The 25,917-nt window shown below is 35.1% G+C and overlaps 1 protein-coding gene across 1 annotated transcript in view; it reads left to right on the forward strand.

The window, feature by feature from the left end:
• The first annotated feature begins 639 nt into the window (after positions 1–639).
• mub (poly(rC)-binding protein mub) overlaps positions 640–25,917 on the forward strand; it is a 251,124-nt gene continuing 225,846 nt past the window's right edge. Inside the window, exon 1 of the mRNA XM_074086919.1 lies at positions 640–985. The gene's annotated coding sequence lies outside the window, so the exon portion shown is untranslated. The remainder of the gene's footprint in view (positions 986–25,917) is intronic.

Here is a 25,917-nt window from a genome sequence, read left to right on the forward strand (position 1 = left end):
AGCAAAAAAAAGTTTTTTAAAATGTAACATGCAAATTATGCATTACTAAACAAACACTCATAACTGATAATGAATAAGATAGACCTGGAAAATGTACTCAAGGAAAATTCAATTAGAAATTTTATTGAAATCGGAAATATTACAGGCATCTATAATATTTGCTCTAGGTCGTCAACCAATATAAAGCACCTTAGTCTCTAAAAGCTCGCTCGTTCGGAGGACGAGGAAATTTCAAAGTGCACAATACAAGCCCGTAACGTTGCATAATATGGCGCGTGTTCAGCCAAAGTATTCGTTATGGTATTTGCTACACCTAGCCAACCGGGGCATATGTTTTTCGATATGACGCCGAACGTCAGGTGTTCATCCCGTTATCTTCACCCAAACATCAAACGTAAGTGAACCGCGTAAGATTGTTATAGAACCCAGGCGCGTGGCGGGATTTGCGTCGTTTCGGGGATGGGTATCCCAGAGACCTCCCTCTCAGAATTCGCGCTGCAGTAGAGAGTACTTGGGACTCTGGCGGAGTGATCCGAGCGGCGATATTCGCAAGCGCGGAGACCCAATCATTGCATCCCTCTTTCTCGCGGGCGCGGGCGCGCAGCGTCGCGCGGGAGGCCCGGCCCGGCGTCACTCACGTCGTCTCGGTCTCCTAGGTCGTGTGTCCGAACCTCTCCCGTCCGCGACGTGCGATCTCCGAACCCTACCGGTACTAACTCGAGCGACTAATAACATATCCTAAAGCTTAACCTACCGCAGGCCCGATCACCTGGGCTCCGTAGTTACGGTCAGTATTATTATTTAGTTTCGAACAGTTTTAAAGTTAAAGTCTGAGTGACGAAATATATTACAAGACTCGCAATTTGCGTTTTTGATTGGGACTCGAAGGGCTCGTGTCCTGTTGTTTGTAAAGGATTGTCTGGATTGGCGCGAACAGTGTATGGAGTAGTCGAGTTTCTGCGGTTCATTTACATCTGTCAACCAGGTAAGTGCCCTATAAAGCGGTGTATTTACGCCGGTCACACGGTCTCGGCTGGTTGCCGCTGCGCCGCCGCTCTGCTCCTACATTTGAATTATTAAAACGCTGACTGATGCGCCCCAAGACCTCTGCTGTAAGCCATGAGCCGTGAGTTATATCTACGACGATAAAATGCCCCATTCATAACGACGAAGCACCGAGACAAAGACCTGATTGTTCTTTGAGAGTTTCTAAGTTTGACTGCTTTGAATTTACGTTGGTTTGCTTAATTAGTATACGGTTTCTGTACAGATCACGAATGAAAATGAACCTTAATTTCTCCGACGTATTGCTCGTAAAAGCATCATAACTCTAGTCGAGTGACATTTCAACTCATCGCACTAGTAAGAGATATTTTTAACACTTGCCATTATGCTTCCGTTATTGCATAAGTAATAGTTTGGCTAGTATGTTTCAGGTTAATATTAATTGTATTTTCATAGTAAATAATAAATTTATAATGAAAATGTATTAATTTTATAATTGTATAATCTTAATTACTGCGCCCAACAGGGTACATAATGTGATCTCCTAGTATAAGTCACACCACCTGTAAAACCATTATGTGCAATAAAGTATTGAGTATTGAGTAATCATGGCATAATCTTCAATATTGTTTTATAATTTTAATGCGCTTAATTAAATATTCTAACTAAATGCACTAAAAGATTATATAGCGTTCGTATTTTACATAATATACACTGACAAACAAAAATAACAATTCACTTTACGTACAACTTTGTACGGAAAGTGTTCAGTTGTTTCTGCTTGTTTTGCTAATACAATTAGTTATTGTCTTTAGATCTTCCATATTTTTAAACGATGGTATTTTTTTAAACTATTTACATTAAAAAATATAGTCACGTCTGTCAACAAGTCGGTTAAACTGAGCCTAACTAAAACGTCTCTATAATTTATTGTAACTGTGTTGTAAATGTGGTACTGCCAACTCCTTTATGTATGTGATAAAATGTAAACGTGATCTTGCATTAATGCTACTATCCATCACAATTATTCTTGATTCATTGAAACTAAATATTCAATAAAAAATTTAGTGATGGTAATGATTCAGTCAGACTTGAATTACTAATAAAAAATGATTTACTTATAATTATTTTGGTTCCATCCAATAGTGTTATTCATCTAGTAAAACTTCCATATAGAAACGTTCACGTAACACATTAAATTTTTCAATAATCCAACATTGTTATGTATTATTCTGCAAAAGAAGAATCCAATTAAGAAAGTGAACTTTGCATCAAAGTAGAAAAACAGGCATCTCTACCGTTTAAAAGTTATAAGTCTAGAGTTGGGATCTTTGGTGACAAATTTGAACAGAGTGCAGTGGAGTTGTTATAATAGATATTTTTATGATTGAATGAATGAATGAATGATGCATAAGAATTCGAAAAAAAAGTATGTTGTTGAAATTGTCATTGAATGAAATGTCTTGTATAATAGTAGAGAATATTAAAAATAAAATAGGTACACATGTTTTTTGAAACTTTGAAAAAAGTATGTAGAGAAAACATGATGCCCTTAAAAATCAAACAATGCCTGATGTCAAAAAATACGCTACTCAAGAAAGTTAGTTTTATTTCATTTCATTTCAATAAGTTACTTTCAATAGCTACTAGATAGCTTACAAAAAAAAATACAAGTAACATTACTTTTTACAAACATATGTATTAGATATTTAATAACAATTAATTTCACTATACAATGTTAATTGTTAATCGACTGTTAGTTCATACATTTTGACAGCTGAATGTATGAACTAACGTCCATTAACATTTAACATTGTATGGTGAAATTGGGAGTGAGGTATTAGAGTAAAACAACAGGTTTTTAGAAATATAAATTCCAGTAGGAATTCCCAACACATCTATAAAAATCTTGTGTTAGGATGAAAAAAAAAACCAGGTGATTGATAGCTTTAGAAAGTGGAAAACTGTGAATTCGAATGTAAAAATAGTTCACGCCAAATTTTACATAAGTTAAGTTTCTACCATTCAGTCATTCATTCAATTATAAAAAGTACATAACAACGACTCCTCTGCATTACTTGTCCAAAAATGCCACGAGAATCCTAACCCTAGTATAACATTCAAAAACCTCTATTTTGGTCACAAAAACAAAACAAAATTCAATGTTTAAGTATGTGACTGTTTGTTGCCATAATAAATGAATAAAAAAAAAACTTTTGCGTTCAACTAACTTCAACTTGTAACTGAAAACTTTATGTATGCTTGTAATGGCGACATTTGATTAATCAATGAACTTATATTGTCAATTTAGCGGTCGTTAAATTTCAAAGCCATTACGATAATATCTGATGTTAAGTGATTTATTAACATCTGAAAACACGCCTTCGCCACGTTATTACACAAATGTATTCAAAGGTTTAAGGGTCATTGGGATGGGTAAATCTATTACTGTTTTATGTAACTTGTCGCGTCGTATTAATTGTGTTTAATACTATTTTAGGAGCCAACGGAATTGTATATGATAAACATTATAATTGAAATTAATGAGAATTTTTTTTTTACTTCTCATGGTCGTAAAGTTCGTATTTATGCTGGATCTAGGCGACATAAAATGACGGGATACCCGTAAAAGTAACAAATTTGAAGTTGAAATCAAAAATACAAAAAGACTCCAAAAAACCAATCATGACATAAAATGACTTTTTATGCTCTAGTGCATAAAGTAAAATCTTCGTCTAAGACCAAGGTAATCAAGTGTCAACAGCCACAAACAAAGCAGTTTCTACATATTTCTTCAATAGTTTTAATTTATATAAAACTGAAAATCAATCAAATAAATCAAAATAGATCAATAAAGCCAACAAAATATAGTTATATAGTAATATATGAATAATAAAAGGTAATAATAAAAATACATAGTAAGTGAACAATTGTTTCCATTGTTTCTATTTAATTTCCTCGCAATCTAAGTGAAGAACAGATTATAAAACTCGAACATTAACCCATTTTCCCCTCGACGTGTCTATCCACGCTCGCCGTACCGGCACGGGTAAAATGCCTCGTTTTATGCTCTTGTTGTACAATCTACTATTGGTCGAACTTACGGTATTTCCATTTTATGCTCTTTTTGGATTTCTTGCAAAATACAAAAACAACACAATGGCTGGGTTATCTATACGAGTAATGTAAGAATTAAATAGTTTCGATCCTCTATAAATTTTAATCTATTTGACCTAGAGCGTGCAATTTATAGTGATATTTTTACACATCATTCCTTTTTTTGAATAATTTGAAACAAGTTTATTTTTTTAAATCTAAAAAAACAAACAATATCATAAACTAACGAGAAACCGACAAGCTTGTACTTACAAATCTTACAATTTATGTTTTTAAAATATGAAAAATTGACATTTTAAACTTTGAAATGATAGGTACTTATACTGAAAAAAGTTCCACAATTTTTTTTTACAAGTTTTACAATCAAATCAAATTATACGATTGCCTTTTTTTGAGTAGGTACATGAATTTTCATACCCTTTGAAGCGAGACCAGCTTTCTGCTCTAAATCAACATCGACGAAACCCACCTAATCCAGGTACGCGAAGTACCAGTAAAATAGGCATGGAACAAGTAAACCAAACATAATCACAACACAACCGTCAACAAAGTTATAAACTCATTCCCGCAAATAAAATAAATATGTCGCAAACTTTCTCCTTTTAGGGCCTTTATGGGTTAAATTATATACGCCTAGGGGCGCAGAATGGAGACATATTCCACTATTGGGACCTCGGGACTTATTATGGCCGACCTAGATGCCAGGCCACGGCGTGCTATATTCCTATTCATATTTCATACCCCATTTCAGAGTAGAATTGTGTGTTTTTCAATAGACGTCGCTGCCGCAATTTATAGGAAAATCGCTCTTAAGGCCATCTATTATGCGAGTGAAAATATGACATGTAGCGGAACATTGAAGATTTATAAACGTTGGAGTCTCATAACTTTATTCACATTCGTAAAGTAGGTAGGTACCTAACGCAAAATTTGATTAAAGTTATTGCATAGTGTAAAAATAAATGTTTTAGAGCTTGCATACGTTTGTCTCCCTGCAATGAAAACGGAACCAAGTATTTTTAATATCTAGCACAAAGATACGGAAGAAATGTTTTTTAAAAATAGGTCCAATTACCCAAAATAATTAAAAATTGTTGTTTTTTTTCTTAAAAAATAAACAGTGCCACTTTTTTAATTCTTTCAACTAAGATTATTTAAAACGTTTCTCATCAACCAATTGTAGAACATCAGTCCAATTATGATGATATCTTTAAACTCATCTTGCAAGTTAATTTTCATACACGTGAGGTTGACTTCTTTATTCTTCATTCATCTTCATTTTCATTTCAGCATTCGTTTTCTTTTTTCTTAAAGACCACGTCAAACTTAAAACCTAAAATTGCTAAAAGTGGCTCCGAAGCGGCAACGTTTCGTGTTGTCTGCCTACCCCATTTGGGAATACAGGCGTGATGTTTGTGTGTGTGTGTGTGTATGTCGTAGGTGATGGCAGTAGTAGTAGTAGTAGTAGTAATAGTAGTAGGATAGGAGGGTAGTAGTAGTAGGATTCAATACCTTCTAGCTAACCATTCATGAACTTTACTAGTGACCATCAGTTATCTGAACATTAGTGCTTAGTTTTTAAAAGAAAGAAAGAAAGAAAATATTTAATTCCCAACAGTACAAACAATACAAGACAACAATATAAACAATACAAAATAAAATAAAAAGTAGGGTCCGTTTCTTAAAATTTGGTTTCACGGAATAAAAACATTATTAGTTCTTGTACATGACTGGTGCCATAATAACTTTCAATAATTTGGATAATCTGCCAAGTGGATCCATGTTTAGCATCCAAGCTTGCCCGCCAACGAGTTGGGGATAGAAACTAAGCGGGAAATGATATACTGCCGTCCCACTACAGTCACTTTTAAGAGGATTTATAATGTGCCGGTCGTGTTATAAATTATTTAGATGTTCTGCTGAGGTTTTCCATAACTTGTTTGTGATTATCGTTGAATTATATGGGAAAAATATAGTACCTACCCGTAATTTCAACAGATTCATGTTAACAAAAACCGATGAGAGGGTTTCATAGGATAAAATATTTAAACAATTAGGATTTTTATTTTATTTATTAGGTCTTCATTTAATCTAGAACTATTTTTTGTAATTTCTTAAGCAACTTCAAAACCATTATTAAAAAAATTGAGATGGCTACAACAATCCCTTTCATTTGGTCAGTCACATGGTAGAGTTGGTAAATATTATTGATTTTCTTATTAACCCCCTTATTATTTGTTTAGTTGTTATTTTTATTTATTTGTTTAAGGAAAACATCGTGAGGAAACGTACAAACCTGCGAAGAAATTCAATGGTGTATGTTAAGTTCTCAATCCGCACTGGGCGAGCGTGAGAACTACGGCCCGAACCCTCTCATTCTGAGAAAAGGCCTGTGCCCAGCAGTGGGACGTTATAGGCTGGGATGAATTTACCCCCAACAGTGGCCCTCATGTTTAAAATTCATTTATTTGCGTTACACGTCTCTGTCTTTGAGTCACCTACTCACATTTTCACATACGAGTATGTGCGTACTAAGTTTCAACTTAATGGGTTCAGTAGTTTCGGAGCAAATTAGCTGTGACAGACGGACGGAAAGACAGACACCAAGGGTTCTGTTTCTTCCTTTTGAAGTGTGAAACCCTAAAAATTAGATTAAATTTTTAGAAATATGTAGGTATTTAATAGATACATTCCGTGTAACAACGTTTCTGTCACACCTTTTGGTTTTTAGAGTCCAATTAAAAACTAAATTTAATCAGACTACTCATTAAGTAATTAATTGTAGTAATATCAATCGACAAATAAAGTTATTCCCTAAGATGAACGTCTGATGACAAATCACAATCTATAACTCTGAGGAATTATAATCTATTTTAATCTTATTACGGCTTCAATTACCGCTCTCTGGGCCTCAATGTATGTATAATAAAGTTTATTCTGTGGCATATCAAAATCCCACTAATCATACTAAGATTATAAATGTGAAAGTTTGTAAGTCTATTTGTTTGTTAACTGTTCACGTCTAAACCGCTGAACCGATTTAGATAAAGTTCGGTATACAGATAGTTTGAGTTCCGGGGAAGGACATGGGACAGTTTTTATCCCGAAAAATTTCATACTTCCCGTGGAATAGCGATAAACGAATTCTACGTGGACGGTGTCGCGGGCAACAGCTAGTTTGTAAATAAGTTGATAGTTCTGAGTGTAGCAGCTAACATTCTAGGTTCAGAAATGGTCGAAACGTAAGCTCAGCACTTCAATGTCATGGCTCGCGTAACTGGTATAGCCAGATGCCTGCTTTGAAACTCGGTACAGCGAAACGAAAGCCGCTGGGACGATTGCTTAGCTTGATCTTGTAACATCAACTGGTATGCTTGTATGTCATGTGAACTTGAGCTTCTAATACCTACCTGGAAATGTAGGATTTTATCTAATTTATTGAATTAGGCGTTACTTTGCGGAGGTCCATATCAATAAACTGTAACAATTCCTTTGCTCACCCGCGACCTTATGATAGCTTGTTTATTTTAGTGCTTGACTTGTGCTATTATGTATTCTGTGGACTAGGTCGATTCAATCATCAATTGATATTATGACTAACATTATTCATTTTAATAATTTTAAATTATTATATTCGTTTCGTAAACTCATTTACATTGTATAAGTAGGGTATTTTAAGTACATATTATCTATATTATCTTTTTGTGTGACTTTAATATCTTTATGATTTTGGTTTTAATGATATTACTTAATGGGTCTAAGGCTCAACCTTGTGCATGAAATTTTACAAAATTGGAATGACCACTTTGGGCTGTGTATCTAAAGTGGTTTTCTAATTTCGAAAAATTTCATACAAAGTTGAATCAGAGAGCCGTTGACATGTACAGTCCAGGTGAAAAATATCTTTATACTTTAGTACCTTGTCACTGTACGCCTTCTGTCAATTTTGTACAAAATTTCAAACATGAAGTGATAGCGACAAGGTACTGAAGTATAAACATATCTAATGTATGACCTAACTGAACTTGCAGGTATTTGACGCGACGTAAATTTGGCTTGTATTTTTATGATAAGGCCTCGATCACCAGGTACATAACATTTTTATATTATATCAATATGTTTTCCAAGAAACAGACAAGATATCTATTAAGAGAAATGCTAGATCGCCTGTGGACTAACGGCAAAGGCAGCTTCCGTCAACGGGAGCCTGATGGGCCAAACAGGTTCTGACGGACTAAAGCACAGTTGCTAGACCCTTATATGATTTTATACGAGAATATCGACTAACAAGAAGTGCACTGTCAACCCTTTTTTTAAGAAACTTGTCGCCCGCGTTCTTAACCGGTGATAGTCGCAAGAAGTTTACGCAGTAGTTACGAAGTGCACCTACTTTTATAGCTTTTGTGACTTTTTACAAATGTTTTGAAATACACTAAAAGTAACATTTTATGACAGGATTTAGAAATTGCTCAATTTGAAGTCGCTATTTAAGAGGAAAACGTTTTTATTTATATAAAATCTTCTATTTTCCTCTCATTTTATCTTTGTTTGTTTGTATGTAGGTGTCTGTAAGGCACGTGTTTCTAGTCCAGAGCTGATATGTGACTAAGTATAACGTTTTAACTTTCGTGATTTTCACTCAAAGTCAAAGTACCACAAACGGGACTTATCACGTTAACCCACACGAGTAATATTTACCTCAACGTTTTAGACACATTACAGTGGCCGTGGTCACGAGTAGACTAAACACTAATATATGATATGACTAAGTAGTAAACAAAAACAGAAAAAAATACTAAATTCAAGATTCATTACTTTAAACAGTCAGGATATCCGTGTGAGTCTATCCCTTGAGAGAATATATCTGCAGGCGTGCTTATAAATAGGGAGACTTGCAGGCCACAAAAATCATACAGGAAGCTTTATTTTCGTAGATCAAATTTCAATCTTTATGCATAAGTCTACAAGGTTTGGTTTTGAATAAACTATAGCCGGAGCGTAGAACCCTGTCAACTTGCACTAGCGATTTGTACAGCTCAGAGGATCCCCTCTTGTTGGCAAGGATCTTGCTCGACGAAAGATTATACTCATTATCTTAGTGCACTATTAAAGCATATGTCCCCATTCATCCGTGTTAGACCGTATTCTTTTTTACATTTTACCCCACGCTCCAGCGCTTAGAAAAATAACGTTTTGTTCGAATCTCGTGGTAAATTTACCTTCGGAACGTGTTTCATTCCTTTAAAGGTTGGTATTGCAGCGAAAACTAAAATAAATGCAGCTGCAAAATGGTTAAAAGTATTTGGCTTCGCTATTGAATGTTGTTTTGACTAAAAGTATTAAGTATTATTTATTGAAACCTCATGAAAGATAACCATATTCCGAATGAGTTTTTGATAAAACGCAATTGAAAATAACCGTGCTTCCGCTTGGACAACTCGAATATTGAATTTTCCCTCGGATGACGTGTCGACTGCATTTTAAATAACTAAGTCGGCCTCGGGCAGCAATTCAGCATTGATTTTAAGGTATTTTGGGAACATCTGCAGGGAAGGAGTGGCGCTCAGTTTGCTTTGTCTGGATTTTCAGACAAAGCGCGAAATATTTTCCCTGGCTTGTGATATTTGAATAAGAACGTCATACTTATGAATATTAACATTCATGTGCTATTTAAAAGGACTAAAAAGGAAACGTACTACAAAGTGACTGTAGTGAAACAGAATTTCAACTCTTTTTCAGTGGACATTCCACTCAGGCATTTCCTGTTCAGTTGCCACTCCGTTTAGAATGCTCGCAATGGAAAACGTGCAATCTCGCTTAAATGTTCAAAAAGATTTTCGATGATTTTCTGCGCACGTGTCCCCGGACGCCCTGGATTTCGGTATTTTTCGTCAGTTGTCAATCTGGCACGCGTGACTGGCTCCGTTCCTTCGCCCCTACTTCGCGCATCACTGCTGTGACGAGATCGAATTTGCTGTAAACGGAAGCGGTATCGCTTCCAACACGAAATCTTTGGAGATTTTCTCATTGTGAAAAATAATTGAATTGTAACATTTTGGTTTGCGATAGGGAACACAGAGCTCTTTTACGGACGCCGCATCAAACACACAGAAGTGGTCGATGTTCATAGTAGATAGGAAAATTTGCAATCGACGAGTCACCATTCCAAATACTACATAGGTTCTAATTTCAAACAATAAATTCTGGATACAAAACCAAAGCATTATAATTTACGGGTAGGTATATAAATCGTACTGTTATCTCTGCAAAGTTCGCTGCAGCGACCGCATGGTCACGTGGGACTTTTTATGAACAGTTACGAAACTATAACCGTACAGCACTAGGGAATGCTGCATCGAACGGAATCTAATCCAGTTTTACTATTTTGATTTGTGTGCTTACTTTTTATGCAGTTATTTTATTTACTTAGTAAAAGGTCATGCTACTTGTATTAGTCCGTAACCAATACGCGACGCGTCATGGTGTACGAGTATCTATAAAGAAGCGCAAGAGTCCTTGAAATGATGCACATTTAAATAAGATTAACTTGCGTTGCATATTGAATTACTCATATTTGACCAGAAAATAGAGACTATTTAGCGTTGATATCATTAAGTTTATTTAGTTTTTGTTATCAATTTAGCTTAAGAGGTCTCTTTGTTCCATTCTCCATACAAACTTAGTCCCGGTCTCATTTGAAAATTAGGCAACAGAAATGCCTGTGGTTTTTCAGATTTTTATATAAATGTGTAATATCAGAATTACATGAGCTTAAAAGTCGACAAAAAAAGATGTCAAGTTAACTTTGCACGAGAATTACAGACTAATAAAGCATTTATACAAAAATCGAAAAAACCACAGGCATAGAAAATATAATGAATATCTCGATTGTAAAATGTCATTGATTTCTGTGCTATACTTTTCGTATAATATGAGGACAACGAAACCCAAAATTCAACCGCCCAAATCTTGAAAAGCCTACAGTTATCTCGATATAAATTACGGACGTCGTGTGAAAGGCATGGGGGGGACGGCTGCGAGCGGTTATGTCACGAGCGATAAAGACAGCAATATCCCAAACAAATACCTAACGCGGCCGCGCGATCGGCAGGGAACTTCTCTTATATATGAAATGATGAATACATCAGCAGACATCCTATAGATCCCTAGAACTACAGTTTTTAGAGATCAATATTATTTCTTATATCTGTTTAGTGTTGTGTCTGCCATTACATATTCAATACCTAATGTGGCGATATAAACTCATAATTTGCTGACTTCAAAATCTTTTTTATTTTCCTTGCTATGACTGTATGATTATCGAAGTTTGTTGAGTTGTACGCGATTTGTTGGCATTTTGATATGTAAAATACAGAAAGTTAGAAATATTTTACGATCAAATCGAGTTTGTGCATTTTTCCTGTAAATGAGCAGTTACTTACCTATTTATCTTGGCAAAAAGGTTTTGGTAAAAAATGAATTTTTTGATGAGTCAAAGTCAAAGTCAAAATATCTTTATTCCATTTAGGCTATAACAAGCACTTATGAATGTCAAAAAAAATCTACCACCGGTTCGGAAAAACCTCTGCTGAGAAGAATCCGGCAAGAAACTCAACGAGGCATATATATTTTTTTATTCAGATTTACAATATTATTAAATGATATGTATGAACACATCTTTAGGTACCTACATTATAACATATTTAAAGGTCGGGGTTTTGATATTGGTGGAGCCAAGTGCGAGTCGGACTCGCGCACCGAGGGTTCCGTACAAATTATTAAAAATATTTTTACTATATGATGTAACTAAAAGTTTACACTTTTCGCAATTTTGCCTTTATCTATGCTATAAGATATTGCTTCGTACCAAATTTCAAGATTCTGAGTTTACGGGAAGTACCTACCCTGTAGGATTTGTTTAATCCCCTTGCGAGTGTCGAAAATTTGCAGCGTAAACGGCAGTATCTTTTGATTGCGTTGGCTTAGAAGTTTGATTTTTACATAGCTCCAAGGGACAGTAGACTTGAATATTTGATATAAATTTCAGCTTGATACCTCCACGGGTTCCTGAGAAAAAGGGTCTTGACAGACAGACGGACAAAAAATAATCCTATAAGGGTTCCGTTTTTTTCCTTTTGAGGTACGGAACCCTAAAAATAGGCTCAATCCACCGCGAATCAAAGGAGCTCCTACAACAAGGCAATTTAAGTCAACCCGTCATTATCCGAAGCTATTTTCTGCCAAAAATCTCTTACATTGAAACAAAGGAAATGTGAATGAAGTTTTGACATCCCAACTAGGTTTATGCATTAAGCTGAAGTTTCTTATATCAATAGAAATTCAGGAGCCGAAGGTGCACGTCTCGATATCACGCGAAGTGAGCGTTCCGCCTTCGAGAACTGTAGCCGATTGATAGTCGAATATCGCTTGGCTGACGATAGTCTATCGATAGTAAAAATGTCGATATCGACGGTATCGATAGTATCAACAGCTCGGAAGTAAATTATTATATTTACTTACTATTTTGAGAGTGCTATCGATAGTTTTTAAGATGATGTAGTTGTTACGGATAGATGCCTGTAATTACTAGTATGTCGCGTGCAACTGCGTCAAAATATAGAGAGCTCATTGGAGTTTGATCACGGTCTACATTCTGTAACAAATATATATTACCTAGTTTGAAGTTCTAAAAAAGAATCGTATCGATCGATAGTATCCATAATTTTTAAAGTCGATAGTATTGTTCTCCGCAATAGTGTTGTCATGACTAACGCTATTGTTAGTATTGATAGTAGGACTTGTTGAAAATGAAAAGAATCGATTGTGAAACTATCGACGGTGTGCCAACACTGTTCGAGTGCACTTCATTGTTTTCAATGGCGATGGCGTCTCGCTAGTTACTCAAATAAATGTTCTTCGGAGTTCTTCAATATGTTGGATTCATCGAACACTTATTGAATGAATAATCGCACACGTCCAGAGAAATCTATCGACCGGTCTCGGTTTCACTCGTAATTCGAGTTGAACTATGGGTCTGAGGGTTAAGCTATTAAGCCTTCGGCTAATGCATGTAGTACTTCAATGTGCGATTTGATGTCGTGTAATTAATGCGTTATTTTGTAGTCGGGTTATTTTAGTAAGTATATTCAAAGCAAACTGGCTTTTGGAGACGTATTGATAAAGGTCATCAATAAACAAGCATAATTTAGAACGTTTCTTTTGGGAGGATTAAAGTTACTTTTATTGCCTGATATTTCGCCAGACTCGGAGTTGTTGAGGTCGAGAGGAGACCTGTGCCCAGCAGTGGGGACCTATGTACTACCGTACTATTATTATTAGTCACTGACATAGCTGGAAAAATATGCAAATTGAAGTGGCAATGGGCAGGCCACGTCGATCGAAGAACAGATAACCGTTGGGGAGAAAAGTCCTCGAGTGGCAACCACGAACCGGAAGACGAAGCGTTGGCAGGCCTCCCACCAGATGGACTGACGACATCGTGAGAGTAGCGGGAAACCGGTGGATGCAAGTGGCGAGTTGTCGTTCATTGTGGCGTTCTAAGGGGGAGGCCTTTGTCCAGCAGTGGACGTCTTCCGGCTGATGATGATTATTATTTACTACTTTATAGCCTTTACCTATCATCTTACCCTTACTTGTAGTACATATATCATGTCGCGATTTGGATTAGAATAGAATAAAAAATGTTTTAATATCATTTAAAAAAATCTCACTGTTTTATTTCAACAAAAATCTTTTTATATTATTGTACGTGCATACTACATTTAAAGATATAATGATGACATAAAAGACGCAAGACTCCTTAACGCTATGGACGCACTCTACTTTTGTTCATATTCGGTACAAAAGCAAGAACAGTGGTTTAGATTCAACGTTTGAAATCTGAACCGCATTTGTGTAAATGTGAACTAAACTAAAGCTTAACTGTTTTTTAAGTGAGATCGTCGGTGCCATGTGAGGTGACCCGTTTGGTCGCAGATGCTTTAGTTTTGACTCGAGCAACTCAATAGGATGACCGACGAACCGCGAGATACACCAGGGTTATCGGATGCATAGGTAATTTCTTGTTAAAAAAGAATTATAATTCCATTATTTCTCTATTTATATTGCTATTTTATCTACAATACATGTGATCACTAAATTTCAAGTCAATCTGAGGCTTTCAATCAACTTAAGAGAATCAACTTAACTCATGGTAATGAGTGTGCAACAACAATCTAAGGTCCGACTTGTTTTGGAATTTTCGGAAGATCTACTTCACGAGTAGTACGTCCACGACAGGCGCATACCACAAAGCACGGAGCATGGGGCGATAATTGAAAACTATCACAGATATCAGCTATAACTATGTAATTAAATATATCAATTTTTACAATTTGTAACTGATGTATTACGGCAAGTATAATTAAAAAGCTATATTTAAGACAAATAACTTCATAATTTCTCATTTGCGTGTGGTGTGTATATTGTGTGATATATTATGAGTATATTAGGAATGTCCAAAATCGAGGTCGCTTTTCCTGTGCGTGTATACTTAGGCATTGCTGTGCTTACTGAATAAAAAACCAAGTATTTAATCAAACTGAGTAGGTAAATAAATACCTGATACTGGTATCCGGTTTCCCGCATTGACTAACGACAGTCTCTAGGTTCTGTCGAGGGTCCCTCGCTTCGCAGCCACTTCACATACACATGAAGCCTTTTTATAGGTCATCAACCTAGGCACGAAGACCCGTAATTTCTTAACTGGAAGAGGCTAAGCTTTCTTAACGTCTTTATATATTATTTTATGGTAAAATGTAATGGTACTTACGTACATATTATTTTTATCATTAAGAAATAGAAATGATTTTAAAAACAGAAGTACAACGGTTATTGATTACGCCGAAGCGCTTTGTCATTGCTGTCAAACATCTCTCGGTTTGTTGCCTCTATTGAAATAAGAGCGGGGTTAATTCATGTACATTAATTGAGGCTGAGGATAGACAAGTAGAAATTAAAAAAAAATATATAAAAAAAACTAAATTGCTTCAGATCGTGTAAAATTGAATTCCAGACCTTCATGTTATAAGTCCAACACTGTACCGCAGAAGCACTGTGTTGATGGCAGAGCTTTTACTACTATAATTATAATTCCAAAATACGTGTTCTCTTAGACATAGGATCGATCTAAATCGTTCGTCCGCCCCCAAAACCCTCACACCAAATACAATAACTGCTTATATTTTCGCGATTATATTTTCGATTATATTACGTCTTTTGTGACGGAGAAAAAGTACGTACCTACTTACTATTTCTTATATTTTTAGTTAAGATAAGTTTGATTGCTTACCAGGTGTTTGAATTTTAATTACCTACCTACTCATCTTCTAGTTTTTACAGCAAAAACTTAATAAAGCTTAAGTGCAGTATCCACCAATCTTACGACTTCAATAAAATCCCACTAATGTTAAAAATGCGAAAGTCAAATTCAAAGTCAAAGTATTTTATTTGTTAAACATAGGTATACTGTATACAGTGGTAAAAGAAAATATTATCGTCTCACCATGTTTTGCCAATTGGCGTACAAAAATAATTTAAAATAAGAGAGAGATTAAACTAACAAAATATCAGATAAACTTTACAAGAAAAAAAAATCATTATTAAATTGAAATTAGAATAATTGTTACTATTATGAGTCATAAGAACCTAAAAAATTATGAAAAATACTTAAATTGAATAACAAATTTTAATTAATAATACAGGATTAAATTATATCTTAATAAGTCACTCATCAAAAGAAAATGTCATTATACTATTTTACATGTCAAGAAATCATGAATTGAATAGCAACAATTGTCAAGAAATCATGAATTGAATAGCAACAATTGTCAATTAATAACTTACATAACTCATTTTTAAATTGTTGAACTTGTAAGGCTTTTATCATGAATTGAATAGCAACAATTGTCAATTAATAACTTACATAACTCATTTTTAAATTGTTGAACTTGTAAGGCTTTTATATGACTCGGGATCTTATTATATAACTTGCTTGCTAGGCAGAATATGCTTTTCCGCATTAGCGCTGTCTTGGCATATACACCGTGGAGATTTTGGCCATACCTAGAGTTTCTATTCAAGACCTCAGAAACTGTTCTGAATAGTGTTGGGTTTGTTTTGACAAACACAGCTGATTCGTAAACGAAGAGGGATGGTAATGTCAAGATACCCAGTTTTTTAAAATATGGTCTACAAGTATCAGTTTGCTTTAGTCCACAAATTGCTCTTAGGCATCGTTTCTGTGCTTTGAAAACGATATCCCTATCAGTCGAATTACCCCAGTATATAATACCATATCGTAATGATGAACCTACAAAAGCATGGTAAGCCGTCATGACGGCTTCTCTACTTGCCTGCTTTGCAAGCTGCTTTGAAAGTTCGCAAGTCTGTTTATTTGTTACTTCATCACGTCTAAACCGCAGAACCGATTGAGATAAGATTCGGTGTACAGATAGTTTGAGCCCCAGGAAGGAACATAGAATAATTTCCACAATCCGGAAAATTTCAGGTTTTGTAAGATAGCGATAAACGAATTCTACGTGGACGGAGTCGCGGGCAACAGCTAGTAAACAGATAATTTGGCCCACACAGCAGTAGCAAACGTCAAGCTTGTTTCAACTAAGTCGTCATCAATCCCCAAACCGCATGCAAGTTGGTAGTTAGCCGCGTGAGCGCATCTATTCTCTGTATATCAGCGAAGGTAATAGGAATTGCGTGGTATGTTATAGCACCACGGCACAGTGTATCAGGCAAGATCAGTTAACTAAGAAACCGAAATAAAACAAACAATGCGTATCGTATCACGCATAAGGTGACGTCTCATAGTTAAAATGAAGAATAGTTATAGCTAAAGTTATCTTGGTAACAGAAAAAAGTGTAGATTTTGTATAATAAAATTAGAGAGACAAAGAAGATTTTGTATAAACAAAAAAGAATCAATTGCATGTGGATTTTGTGTATATTTTTTATGTTATTTACTATAAATTTGATTTTAAAAGAAAATGCACTTCAATTAATTCAATAAGTAGTCACTTATTTGTTAGAACTATGATATTCTAAACCCAGTGACAAATCTTTAAGTTTCCTCAATTATTAATTCTAGTTCCTTCGTTTAAATTTTGCTTGTCCCGGGTGCAGTAATTACTTCTAAATGCATTATTTTCTTATTAAATATAGATTAAATAAAATAAAATAATATTAATAATAAGAAGACAAAGAAAACTAACCTAAAAAAATATATAAAAAGAACACCCCATCCAAAAGGTAAAGCTTCTTTTTCCTGTTATTTTACAAGTTCTCTCAGCGCGCTTCCGATTCCAAAGACTTAACAATTGTTAACATTGAACATTTAATGAAGTAGTACTGTTTGTTACGCGTATACTGTTGTCCGTGTACTAGTCGCATAGCACGCCATTACTTATCCACCCGTTGCGCGCGAGAAAAAGTAAGTTGCTATTTTCATCTAGTAATTTTCCTCCCTGTAAAATCAGGTAGGTACATAAAATATCAGTATGCACAAGCAGACAATTTACCTACACTCATACTTACTACACTGCCAACTTTTTTTTTTTTTCATTAATTAAGTAGAGTTCCGTAGCACCTCAGTCGGCAAGACGGACTGTCAACTCTTTAGAACCCGTTGAGGTGATATGTGTCTATGTCAGTACCTAACCAATCTCAAATCACCCCACACTGCGTACATTTTGCTTAAGAGCAGGGCTCTGCTAAATCTGAATATTCTTAAATACCTACAAATTCATACAGACAGAACCCTAGGTGTGGGCAGCTGGCTCGTATATATTATTATAATTAAACTGATGTTACAACAAAGTTAAAGTCAAAGTCATGATTGATGGAATCAGTTAAAACATTCTTCGGTTCTTTCGGTTTAAAACCTAATGATATGGCGTAAATAAATTGCCATTGATACGATTTCAAGAATCAAATATTTTGCCTTAATAAATTTATTAACCCTGCAACGTCTAAAACTTACAAACTGTTTTATTGTAAGGATGTACATTGTACTTATTGTAAATATTAATAAAATAAATCTTCATTAACAAAACCTTATAAAATCATCAAAATAAATACCTACTCAATTAATTAAACAAATACAAAACCGTCACGACAAGTAACAGGTTAAAATACCAAAATTTTACAACACAGACAACCTTTGTAACAGACAATCTTTGCTAATACCTGTAACTGCTAACAACATTTGCAATATTAATTATGCGGACGCGGTTTAATGCCCCGGGTTAATAACGGACGCAGCGTACCACAGAATTTACAAATGACAATATGCCGAGCATAACTATTTGATGAGTCCTTTACAGAATCAGGTCTGGCCTGGCTAGAATCCTAGGGATTTTGCTGCCATGAAATTGATTAGGCTAGGACAATAGTTGAACTCTGGCTTTTGTTGTTTATGGCTTTTAGTTCGTAAATGAGAAGAGACAGTGCACTTGTCTTATCTTTTCCGAACTATCTGAGAGATTATAATTTGTTTTCTAAAATTTTGTTACCGTGTACCGGTAGAGCTTTTACTCGACACTGGCAAAATTGACATTTATTATAGAAAGAGCCATATTTTTTCTAAACTTCGGATTTAACGGAGAAGCAAGGTCAATTGATGTAGATGATTAACGTTTATCCATGAGAAATTATTTTTCTTTATGGATTTAAACCCCGACACAAAAAGAGGTGTATACCTATTAGTTTGACGCCAATGTTTGTCTGACTGCCTGTGGCATCGTAGTTTTTAAACGGATAGACCGATTTCGTTTTGGTTTCGTCTACTTGAATGCGAGTTTTTTGGCGGAGGTTCTGAGTTATGTTCGATAAAAATCAGTTCAGCCGATTTTGAGATATTGGACTTTGATATAACAACGTCAGGGGTTTTTCAACATTTCTAAGTCGGTTAGGTTATGTACATTTTAAGTGGCCATATACATAAGACTATAAATTCAGCTTCTTTATTAGTGAGTTTGATCGAAACGCTGGCTTTAAAGTAAATAAAGCTCAAACTGAAAAATAATATGACGTGTGATATTAAGTACAATTTTACCATCAACAGTTTGTCGCGTGAGCCAACATCGCAGCAATGTGTTTATTTTTCATGCAACGTCGAAACGGAAGCGTATTCAGCGAAGTTACTAGAGCAAGCCGCATTGAATCATGCATTGGCACTGTCAATCTCAATATTTCAGTAGTTTTTGGGTCCGTGATCAAAAAGGGCAAAAACGGAAGCCTTAACTATAAAACTAAAGTATGAAAGTTTTCCAACAAAATGGTCATAATTATAATTAAGTAAACAAAATTCCACGATCAACGCCTTAGAAGTTTTTTTTCTCGTAAAAGAAGAAATAAAAAATCTTCCAAAATTCTATTTTAAATCTTAGAGATATTACGACAAAGTAAGGACTAATGGAAGTAAGTGTGTTGGTACCTCAAACAAAAGTTCACGTGTGCTGCCACCTATCTGACTAGGAGATATAATTGATTATACTAGATGATGTCCCGAAAAATCAAGGCACAGTTCATCAATTTAGAGTGGATGTAGAGTAAATTACTTTGTGTGGAGACACATTAATCAATAGCGGATGATTAATGGAAGCCAGCACACGATCCTGATCGTTGATGGATTAGCCTTCCATATGGTCCTGCATAATTTGTTGAATGATAAGCACCACCTGTGCCCTTGTTTGTTACGGTTTACTTCCACAATCCAATTATTGTTTATAACATTACCTAAAACTTGTCAACAGAGGTCTTAGCGATTTCTAACTAACCATCGTAATTGTCAGTAATTTGCTCGGATCATTTCCGAAGCAATAAGTTAATAACACCGAGTTTAAAAAAATAGACAAGAAAGAAAGTCAATCGAGGCCCGCTATCACGTTCCTTCACATTGTTAGCCTAACAAAAGTAATGAGAGAAATATGTCCTTATTTTTCTTTTGGAGGTTTCTTTAGAAATCTGTTAACAAGGAATAAATAGGACCTTTTTATCCGGTCGAAGTATTCAGTTGCCTCAGGCGGTTGCGGCGTGGAGATTGGCAGCTTAAATCCGTACAAATCCCGCCGAGTGGAGCTTCTACCGTGGAAAAAAACACAATCGTATCAAAACATTCGACAAAAAATATGTTACCCTTACCTTACGTCGTAATAGAAAGCAACGTGACATTTTCCCAGACCCCTTCCGTTGTCATATTTGTGGTATATCGTATAAAACGCCCGCTGCGGACTAACTTCGCTATGGCAAAGTTATCTTAAGCGAAATCGCGTGTTTATACATCGAATGTTTATACACTCTTGAAAATAAAGTAGATTAATGTAATTTTTACAAGGATAGAATAAAATGTAGAAAGGTACGAGTATAAACTGAAAGTATACTAGCGTTCAATATAGAATCAAATATGAGACCAGTTTACAGAAAATACTGATCGCAAATTATTGCATGTGGAGCGAAAGCAGGGATCCATCTCCTGTCGGCGGCGATCGGAAAACAATAGAGTGCACTCGTCGTTGCAATGGACACAAAAGTGAGCAAATATAAAATACAACCAACTTTATGGCTTTGCAACATTGTCATCCATCCTGTGTATTGGTCGATTTAAAATAACAGACGTGCTTTGGAGGAATCGATGGGTTAACTGACGCGATGTCATACCTACGTACTTAGTTATTATTATTGTGGATACCTTAATAAATGCTTGCTAGATTGGACGCCACGAGACAAGAAAAGCCCATAGAAAAGACTCCAGATAAGGTGGAAAGATGATGTCGTAAAAGTGGTGGGCAGAATTTGGACCCTTAATGCCCAGCACAGGGAGAAAAAGATATACATGAAGAAGACCTACTAGGTACATCAATTTCTTGCTTCATGAAGGCCAGAATGGCCCCCGCTACTGAAATTGAAACTAAGTCGTTTAAATGTTTTATTTATAATAGGTTCGAAACTTTGAATCTCCCATTTGTTTTATTTATTCATGTATAACTAATGAAGCTTTTGTATCTATTTATAACTGAAATTTATGAAAACCTTAATTGTTTAGATAATAAATTAGTGTTTGTTTTTCATACTTATATTATTTCGAGGAAGTCTGTGCTAACTAGGGCCCTTTCATAAGTCGCTCATTGTTTCAGGCACTATAGAATTGTGTACCGTGCAAATTCAGTTCAATGTAAAGTTCTAAACTACAAATTATACAATCCGCATATTTACTAAAGCTAGTTTAAACATAACTTTGGAAGCAGTCTAGGTTTTAAGTAAACTAATAATCTTAACAAATATGTTTAATAGCTTCGTCTGTTTTATTATCTGTAAAAAATAACTTACAATCTTAAATCATGGGCTGAGGATGCTATGTCTATTTAAAAAATAAACTTAAACATTTCTGCTTAAAATTACAACTTCTTTTAGCTATTGCTTTCTACTACTATGGGCATGTCCAATAGCTTAAACCATGCTTCTTATCAATTCCAGATATAAATGCATAACAAAAATTACTAGTTGGAAGCGCTGGTTCCACAACTAAAATGAAACAAAGCCACATTGCTCTGTAATTTGATTTAGATGTAACTTGACCGAACCGAAATCAAGCATCGGAGGTACCTAGTATTTAACTTGAATAAAGCACATTTATTTACATAACTTAAACTGGAAACTGAGTTTAAACAATATTAGTTACACGAGCAGCAAATTTACTGGCAAATGGAGCGAAGAAAAGAATCTAAAGGTATTCAGTGCGATGCAACGGCGAAAAAGCATCTCCCTACAGACAAGTTGCCTTTTAAACATTTTTATCTACGCCTTACTCGTAATAGAAAATTGCAGCCAATTATTCCTGTAGATGCAGGTCTTCTTTTGTCTCATGACTTTCTCCTCCTTAAAACCTGCTTCTTACTAATTGGGCTCAAACTAAGCACGTACAGATTGCCGGTTGCTTGTACTTCTTACGTGCCTGTAGTATTTTTTCTTCGATGATGCTTTATAGAACTTCTATAAGTATATACCTATCTCATGTTTCTATATAGTAAGTACTATCCGTAGCGCGTTTTTATGACTAGGTACAGTCACCAGCACTTATATTTGACACAACAAGCGTGCATAAATATCTGATAGGACTCTATTTCTAGGGCCGGAAGGACGTGTCAGATATTTTTGCACGCTCCGCTGTGGCAGATATTAATTCTAATAACTGTACTAGGTTTTATTTTTAACGCTTGTGTGTGTTATGGAATTAATTTCGAATTCTGTTCACTTACAATTGCAGTGTAGGTGTACCTACGTAGTGAAAAATGTAGTCCGCAGAAAAGAATCTGCATTAAAGTAATTATTTTTTTCAGCAATAAATCTAGATTACCTACATATCGATTTTCTAGTATTTTTGTGTGTTTATTGATACTAATTGTTGCTTTAACTACGTAATTAGTCCGGCAGGGTGTGATATTGTGCGATTTGTGGGCCGCACCGTGTAGCGTTTCACAAAAGGTCACTAATTAAGTAAGCGTTACAACCCCACAATGAACTGCTTATTTCGTTTCGATTGGCTATTTCATGATAGGGTTTAATGTCAATTGTTATAACTATGGGTAAACAGTTTGTAACAAAAAAATATCTCTATTCATTCACGGTCAGATGTTTTAAACCGTTTTAGTCTATTTCATAGTTCTTCAAACTTCAAGAAAATCATCCGGGAATCTTTACTTGCTGCATTTTATAACGTTAAAACCCTAACTTTATAAAATGCAGCAAGTAATAATGCCAATACAACTGAATATAACCTACAAAAAGTACCAAAACAATCTTGTATTAAAAGTCAAATTGATATAGAAACTTTTTTCTCAATTATTAATATTTTCAAAATTTACTTATGTAGACAATTAATGCAAGTGCTGTCCAAAACAATAAAACTGTAACATCATGTACTGTATTGTAACTACCTAGCTAGTAAATAACTTCTCTGCTGTATTATTTGTGGCACTACATCGGTAGCAAGAAAACACTGACTTTACCAAACTGTGCCTCGTAACCGCATCGTCACCTCCAAACTCCAAGAAAGCAGTAATTATTCAGGTTCAGAACTTAGGGAACGAATCCGGTCTTCGCATTGCGCCGAGCGCCTTGTTCGATATTTAATCCAAAACTGTTCTAAACATTTAACTTGCTTTTTCAAGTAAAGTTGCCTGGTATCGGTGCTCGTTCAATAAAACAGCAATCCTGCAGCTGCAATGAACTTCTTTGAATGAAACTTTTGATTAGTTTCGATACCAATCCGGGCGTTGTTTTTGTTTCAGTTTGTTGACGCTGTCATACTGAAACAGAACATTACTTAAACTTTCACCGTACTTGAAAACTTTGGATAGTCGCTGCGTGTCTATTTTCAAAGGCATTTTGTTTGAACACATGAAACCCGCCGATATTCTCCTGTTAAAATCAAAAAGCAAATCAATATTTGGAAGGTCCACGGAAAGAACGTTTCAAAGTTAGTCATCACGAACAATTACTATGGTTACCATTTATTTAAAAGTGAAAAAAGTATATATATTGTTTTCAGATATCCATATTTAATTCAATGGTAAGGCATAGTACTTTGCGAGCACTGCATTTTGAGATTAAAATCTCAATTTAAAAAAAAGGTTGTGACGACTGTATTTCCGTTTCCGCTTTTATCATGGATATTGCGCATGTGCGGATTTTGACGTTGACTTTTTCATTTCGAATTGATACTATATAAATAAATATAATTCCTTTAAAAATAGTAATCATTCCCATAAGGTGACTTAGACGCGTTCTTTCTGTGGACCCTTCATTTGACAATGGTATTGACGGGAGAATGATTTTGTTTTGTTGACGATGGTTTGCCTAATTATTATAGGTAATTAATAGTAATTATTCATTATTATAGGCGGGTCATATATAACACGGAGAACAGATGGTAGTTGGGGTCGAAAAGTTCGCGAATGGAAACCGCGGGTCGGCAAGTGCATTGTAGGATGTCCACCAAAGAGATGGACGGTTTTTAACCTGGTTAAGCCCACGTGTTCACGGTGAATGCAGGCCGCGGCCAACCGAAGCAACTGGAGGCTTATGTGGGAGGCCCATGTCCAACAGTGGACGTCCTAAGGCTAATATAAAGATGATTAATTATTACAGGTGCTGAGCTGACGCTGCAGTAGCTGATTTTAATTAAAGTTCAATTAAGAATAACTCTTGGCTAGTACTTAAACCGTTAATAATATCCATCGCACATTATACCTAGCTTTGCTTTGATTTTGCTTACGCATTTATAAACTCTTTGGTTGGTGTTTTAATAGGCAATAAAAGTGAAGTTAAGGTAGAAGAAAACGTCTCATTAAAAATTCTAGCGAACTACTTTAGAGGACGAGGTACTTATAAATAGTAAAATTTATACTGATCATCGCGGCCATTTCAACCAGCAGAGTAAGTTGAAATTGCGGGAATACATAATAAAGAACTACATATAATCTTAATAATACTAATAATCTTATGCGGAGCATTAGTAAGTTTCTAAACCTGACGTACCTAGATGTTTCCTCTAATAATGTCATATTTAAGGTACCGACCGGTGAGATACACCTTTGGCCTCATCTGCACTTAACATCAGGTGAGATAGGGGTCAATCACGGTCAGTTTTATGTAAAAAAAGCAGTCAAGTTCATAAACTTGTGAGCAAAACTTTGATCAAAAATATCTCCTTTTGCTCACATATTTATACTCGACTTTTCCTGTACAAGTTACACAACTGAGACATTATACATTGGGTAATGTGAATACAATATTAGTTGACCGTTACACGGTGGTGCTAAAATATCTGCAAGCTATTTATATATGGCTGACGAATTCTGTTCACGTATATTTAGCTGGAAATTTATTTCAATAATTAGGTAGCAATCTCGAATGCACTTCCTTAGTGCGGGAGACTTATTTAATTAAACTAATTAGCAACGTACTGCACAATGTATAAATTGTTTGGAATTTCCGTTGACATGATATTAAAATAATGCCTGAATTTAATAAAAATCTGTTGAATAAGACGGTATTTTGTAATCCACTTAATAATTCATTATTGCTTATTAATACTAGATACTTATTCGTATTATTTATTACTACTTGAAAAATTACTAATGGCTACTTGCTGGAAACACATAAATCTCGAGTTTGCGTTAACCTCAGTTTAGTAGTGTCAAAATGTATGGAACTGGCAAGCTTAAGCCAGGTTTAACGACTAAATCTAGATTTATTTTTTCCTGCAAGACGGCCTTAGGGGCTGTTTCACCATCCATTGATTAGTGTTAACTGACAGTTAAATGTGATGCCGTCTCCATCTATTCAAACAAAACAAATAGAGACGGCATCACTTGTCATTTAACCGTCAGTTAACACTAATCAATGGATGGTGAAACAGCCCTTTAGTGTTTTATCTTAAGATTTTCTTTAAGCTATTGTATAAAAAGATAGAGTAATGATGAAAGCTTAACTGGGATATTAATTAGATCATATCATAATTGAAAGATTATGCATTAAAAATACAGTACCTAAGTATTTGGTACAGTTTTTAACAATAAAATCTCGTGATTAGCGATATCGACAAAATTCAGTAGGTAAACAGCCTCTTAAGGTAGGCTTGCAAACCACAATTTCAAAAATATGAGATTTTAAAAACAAGACGGAGTAACAGAATAGCAAAATTTTATAACAATTTTAAAA

The sequence above is a fragment of the Choristoneura fumiferana genome, chromosome 4 (assembly GCF_025370935.1).
Source record: "Choristoneura fumiferana chromosome 4, NRCan_CFum_1, whole genome shotgun sequence".
Lineage (NCBI taxonomy): Eukaryota > Metazoa > Arthropoda > Insecta > Lepidoptera > Tortricidae > Choristoneura > Choristoneura fumiferana.